Genomic DNA, 6,285 nt, shown 5'->3' with positions numbered 1-6,285 from the left:
CCGCGCGCGCGCGCGCGGTGGGTGGAGCTGCGCAGGCGCGTTGGTCCCGAGCTACCCAACCTCACCTGGGGCTTCAAGGAGTTAAAGCAGCACGGGAAACCTGGAGCTGGAGGCGCTGGCTCATTCCTATGCTCATTCATTCGCTATTGATTTGTTCTTCCGGCAGATTATTGACGGAGCGCCTGCTGGGTACCAGGCACCGTGCAGGGCCTCGCGGATGCAGCAGTGGACGAAGCAGAGTTCCTGCCCTGTGTCAACAGGAGATAAGGGGTGGAAAAGATGTATAAACGTCATACATAGTATAATGCATACAGTAAAATATATAGTATACCAGTGAGTGTCGTATAGATAATACGTATACTGTTATTCATATAATAAAAAGTATTAAGTACTATGGAAAGAAAGCAGGGAAGGATAGAAAAGACGGAAGGAGGAGTGCTTCTATTTAGATAGAGTTGTCAGGGAAGATTCCATTTAAAGGTGACCGTCTGCCATTGACTTGAAGCAGGTGACAGGAGTAATGAGCCCTTCAGTATCTGGGGGAAGTTTCCAAGCAGAGATGACAGCAGGTGCTAAGGCCCTGAGGCAGGAGTGTTGGGTGTGGTTAGAGAGCTAGTAAAGTGTCCAGCCTTTTTCTTTGACTTGAGAGACCTGCGGTAGAAGATAAAGTCACGGAAAGAAGAGGTGGCAGCACAAGCGGCTCCTGAGGACCCGGAAGACTGGCTTTTATGATGGGCAAGATGAGACCACTGAAGGTTTTGAGCAGAATAGGGTCATGCTCTGACTGTGGCTGTAATAGGACTCCCTCTGGTTGCTGAGTTGAGAATACTCTTCAGGGAGCAGGTATGTAAGCAGGAAGACCAGTTAGGATGATGTTGAAAGAGATGATGGTGGGGTGCCTGGGTGACTCAGCCAGTTGGGCGGCTGGCTGCCTTCGGGTCAGGTCCTGGGATCAAGCCCTGCATGGGGCTCCCTGCTCAGCGGGGAGCCTGCTTCTCCCTCTCCCGCTCCCTCTGTGCTCTCTCCCTTTCTCTCTGTCAAATAAATAAATAAATAAAATCTTTACCCAAAAAAAGCGGGGGGCGAGAGAGAGATGACGGTGGCAGATGTGGAAATAGAGAGAAAAATGGGACTTGGGGTATATTTTGAAGGTTTATTTATTGCACTCCTACTGTAAGTTGGTTAGCACTGTGCTACGACCTTCCTATATTCCTTGTAACTTATTCTCACAGCAACCCAGTTAGCTCCTCCCAGGCACATTTTTTTTGCGGTGTTGGAGTTTTATGAAGCAACCCCACCACTAAATCACAAACAGCTTCCATCTCTCAATCACCACGAATAAACATAGCTTCTGATTTAAAACAGGATGCTTGCTATATAAACATGACTTCCAGAATACCTCCCTTGACCTCCAAGGCCTAGGGCCAGCTCTGGCTCTGTGTTTGAGTTATCACCTTTGCGAAGGCATGAGTTCATCTTGACCCAGAAGGAGATTCATCTTTGAGGGATTCGTGTTTATGTCCTTTGACACTCAAATGCAAATTCCACAGGAGCAAAATCCTTGTTTCACCAGTTCAACAGGGTTCCTGGAGCCTGATCCATAGTAGGAGCTCAAGAAACAGTCTTTCATTCAGAAATGCCTGGTGTGTGCCTGCCGTGGGCTAGGCAAGGAGCTTCTGCTATGTAAAGCGTAGACCTCACCTTCATGGGCCATGCAAATCAGAGTTTGACTAGGGGATTGGCAGATTCTCATGGAGCAGGCAGAGAGCTAGATTTGTACATCTGATAGCCACTTGATTCATTCTTAATCCCTTCAGCCTGGCCCACCCAACCAGGCACAGCATCTGTAGGGGAACCCAAGGGAGAGGTAAGCTGTAGCCAAAATAGTGGGTACTTGGTCATCACCCCCTCAACACTTACACGCGCACACACACACACCTTTGGAAATACCTTTTCAGGCCTCACCTTGCTGTCCCACATCCTTCTTAACAAGATCAGAGAGGGGGAAGAGGAAGAGATTCAAAAAAGTTCTTCCCGTTTAAAATGGGAACATCGGGGCACCTGGTGGCTCAGTCCATTAAATGTCTGCCTTCGGCTCAGGTCAGGATCCCAGGGTTCTGGGATTGAGCCCCGCATTGGGCTCCCTGCTCAGTGGGAAGTCGGATTCTCCTCCCTCTGCCTGTTGCTCCCCCTGTTTGTTCTCTCTCTGTGTCAAATAAATAAATAAATCTTTAAAATTAATTAATTAGTTAATTTTAAAAATGGGAACATTGCTGGAAGGGCCCTTCTTGACCAAGAAAGAACCTTAAACTATCTGTTGTCTATGTGCAACCTTCCTTGTGTCTCTGCAATTTCCCTTTTCCCCTTGTACCTGTTGCTCATTTTTCATTTAAGGATCTAGATTGGTACTTTTTTTTTTTTTTTTTTTTGAGAGAGAGAGAGAGTGTGTGCATGTGGTAGGGCACAGAGGAAGAGGGAGAGAATCTTTTTTTTTTTTTTTAAGATTTTATTTATTTACTTGAGAGAGAGCACAGAGGGAGAGGGAGAAGCAGACTCTCCGCTAAGCAGGGAGCCCGACTCGGGGCTCGATCTCAGGACCCCGAGATCATGACCTGAGTAGAAGGCAGACACTCAACCGACTGAGCCACCCAGGAGCCCCAGAGGGAGAGAATCTTAAGCAGGCTCCATGCCCAGGGAGGCTCGATCCCATGACCCTGAAATCATGATCTGAGCTGAAATCAAGAGTTGGAGGCTTAACTGACTGAGGCACTGAGACACCCCTAGACTGGTACTATTTATACACCACACCCCCTATCTGAGCTTCCCCCTCTTATTTCTAGGTACTTCAAAACTTTTTAACAGAATACAGAAATTTGCCAGGCCAGATACACTCACACTTCATCAGAGGGCTGACCTCCCGGTCCTTTCTCTGGAATCCACCCTGTTGCACCCTCACGTATGAGCTCACCTACATTCCTTTTTATTTCTCCCACTCTGGTGTGAATTAAGTTACGCTTTCCATCTTCCAAAGCTCTTGCTATTATAAGGTGACCGTTAACCAATATAGGAAATGATGCAAACATAGGGGGTCCTCTGGAATATGTTGAAAGCAGCTTCAAGAGAAAAACATAAGTGTTTGGAAGTAGTAAAGAGTTTTCCAAAAAGGCCCAAACTGATGGTCGGGAAGAGGAGTGGGGCATAGTTGGGGTACGAGTCAGGGTTATCTGAAAGTCCACATGTTTTTGACACTACGAATCTCATTTTTCTCCCCTCTTCCCAAAGCATGATATTTCTTTGTACAAGAAACAAATGCCATGTTGCTACAATGCAGCTGGAAAAGAACCCCGTCTTTCCTCTGAGAGGCAGCTGGAAGTAATGCTGACTCTGAGAGCCATCCACCTACTAGGAACGCCACAAAGTCCAACTTTGGAGCCTCTCCTGGGAGGATTGTGCCCAACCCAAGGGATTGTATCCTGACTTAAGTTGACATTAGAAAGTTTCATCATAGGGGTGCCTGGGTGGCTCAGCCATTAAGCGTCTGCCTTTGGCTCAGGGCCTGATCCCGGTGTTCTGGGATCAATCCCTGCATCAGGCTCCTCTGCTGGGAGCCTGCTTCTTCCTCTCCCACTCCCCCTGCTTGTGTTCCCTCTCTCGCTGGCTGTCTCTCTCTCTGTCAAATAAATAAATAAAATCTTTAAAAAAAAAAAAAAAAAGAAGAAAGTTTCATCATAGGCTTAAATGGACATCTCTTTTAAACTGAGGGTTTCAGGGGCACCTGGGTGGCTCAGTCGGTGAAGCAACTGCCTTCGGCTCAGGTCATGATCCCAGCATCCTAGGATTGAGCCCCGAGTGGAACTCCCTGCTCAGCGGGGAGTCTGCTTGTCCCTTTCCTTCTGCTCCTCCCCCTGATCGTGCTCTCTCTCTCTCTCACTTGCTCGCTCTTTCTCAAATAAATAAATAAAAGCATTTAAAAAATAAACTGAGGGTTTTTAAAACAAATAAAATGAGGATTTGCTCTCATTGGAATGAATACATTCTGACATAATTGAATACCATATATGTGTATCTGTCTTATTAAGGAGACCAAATCTGAAAGAAAGTGCATTTAAAAAAGTATTCGTGGATGTTCTTCAATGTATCTTGAGACGTTTAGAAGAACTAGAAAAATATTTAAAAGTAAAAAGTGAATCGGTGTGTTGGTAAGTTTCACTTGTTTGGTTATTCTAAAATCAGTACATTTCCACCCAGGCCAAACTTCACCCTTAGGAGACAAGTCTAAGCCAGAGAGAGATGAAAGAATGACATTTACTCATCCAAGGAGGTTTGGGAGCAGAGTTGCTGGTCATACCCCAGGGCAAGGCACAACGGGAATCAGGAGGAGTTCATAGTAAGCCTCTGGCACTGTCAAGTGGGTGAAGGAGGATTGAGAACATAGATACTTTCTCAGCAATCAGAGGGACAGTGTAAGTATGAGATTGACTATCTGTCAATTAATTGTGTAAAAGCAGCAGTGCGTCCACGTGGCCCTTGGAAACGGTCCCCCAAGGACCAATGTGCCCACTGGTCTAAGCCAATCACAGCGCTCCTTCTTCTCCTTTGCCGAATTGGCTCGTGGGTGGGCACGTGACCAAATCCCGGCCAATGAGCTCGAAGGGGCGTGTATGGGGGGGGGGAATGGCGCCGAGTTTCCCCTGGGAGGACCAGGTCCTCTTGCAGGGGTCTGCGATGGGCATTTGGAAACCCTAAGGAGCACGACGCAAGAAAGCCTCTAAGCAGAGGATGGCGGAGCAGACCAGGAGGAAGAGCCGAATCCTCTCGCCGAGATGCCGAGCAAGCCTGTGACTAGCCACGGCCTTCTGGCTGAATAAATAGTAACTCATCACGGTTTAAACCGCAGGGCGTCGGATTGGCGTAACTTGCTGCAAAAGCATTCTAACCGAAACAGTCACCAAAGGTCATTCCACTTGCGCTCTCCCGTGAAGGGGCTTGTGTTCACTCTAGCCCCTTCATCACCGACGTGAGATGGCCTAGAACACCTGATCTGAAGATACGCAGGCATCAGTAACAACTAGGGTGTGTCGGATCCCCAAACTAGTATCCCCCTATCACAGCCTGAAGATTCTTCACGTAAGAGAAAGGGAAAGCATCTAACCCAGTGCTGATCTTTGGGAGGAACCTTCCAGAGAGAGGACATAGTAAGTGCAAAGGCCCTGAGTTATGCTTGGCACAAATTGAAGTGGCTATCCAGGACCTTGGGAAGCCACAGAGTAAGGACCGTGGATTTTATTTAAAGTGTGATTAGAAGCCATCTGGGAAGTTTTGAGTAGGGGAGTGATGTGACATATTTTGAGAGCATTATTCTAGCTGCTGTGCAGTAATAGAGTGAGTGGGATTGAGTTTGGGGTAGGATGGAGGGAAATGTTGCAGAGGTTCACGTGGGGTACCATGGGGCTTGACTAGGGTGGAAAGGTGGGAGATGTTGAGAAGGAGAGAGAGGGAGAGACAGAGAGAGATCCACGTACCTATATATGAATATAAGCTTAGATAGAGATACATCTTTAAATATCTATGTATACATAGAGGTATTTTGGAAGGTAGGCCAAGAGGATAGAGTGTGGGGTTAGATAGCAGATAGCAGTGCTTGGGGTCCAGACAAGATGAGAACAACTTCTAGCTTAGGATGGACTTTCCCCAAGTCATAACCAAAGGAGTAATGCGTAGGACTCAGTGGAGAAAAGACCAGAAGGGGCAAGAAGCTGACATATTTCCATTTCCTAAGGCTGCTGACACAGAAGGCTCTCTCAGGCTAGTCCGGGAGAAAGGTGAATCATGAGTCCAAACAGAGACTCAGCCAAGTTCCCTGGGTTCATCAGGCAAAAGGCTTGTTGGAGGGTTTCTTTTTCTGGCCTCTGTGGTGTGGTTGCCTCAACCCTCCCCGTCTGCCCACGGGGCTGTGGAACTCCAGTGGATGCCAGCTACCAAGGGCCAGATGTGCGTAAAGGGATGTCCCGAAGTTCAACCTCTGTGCCTCCCCTCCAACCACAGAAGACAGCAGAGGGGGAAATGTAGTCACAACCCAAGGAGAGGGATACATAGGTGGTGGGATAGGCATCCAATAAATACGATCCAGCAGCCAAAAGGGACGCTCTCTAGATGGGTCAGCACAACGAACCCCAAAAACATAATGTTGAGCAAAAATGCAAGGTTCATGGGGCACCTGGGTAGCGCAGTCGTTAAGTGGCTGCCTTCGGCTCAGGGCGTGATCCCGGCGTTCTGGGATCGAGC

The sequence above is a fragment of the Ursus maritimus genome, unplaced genomic scaffold (genome assembly GCF_017311325.1).
Source record: "Ursus maritimus isolate PB19 unplaced genomic scaffold, ASM1731132v1 scaffold_33, whole genome shotgun sequence".
In the NCBI taxonomy this organism is placed as follows: Eukaryota; Metazoa; Chordata; class Mammalia; order Carnivora; family Ursidae; genus Ursus; species Ursus maritimus.
This window is presented reverse-complemented; position numbering follows the sequence as displayed.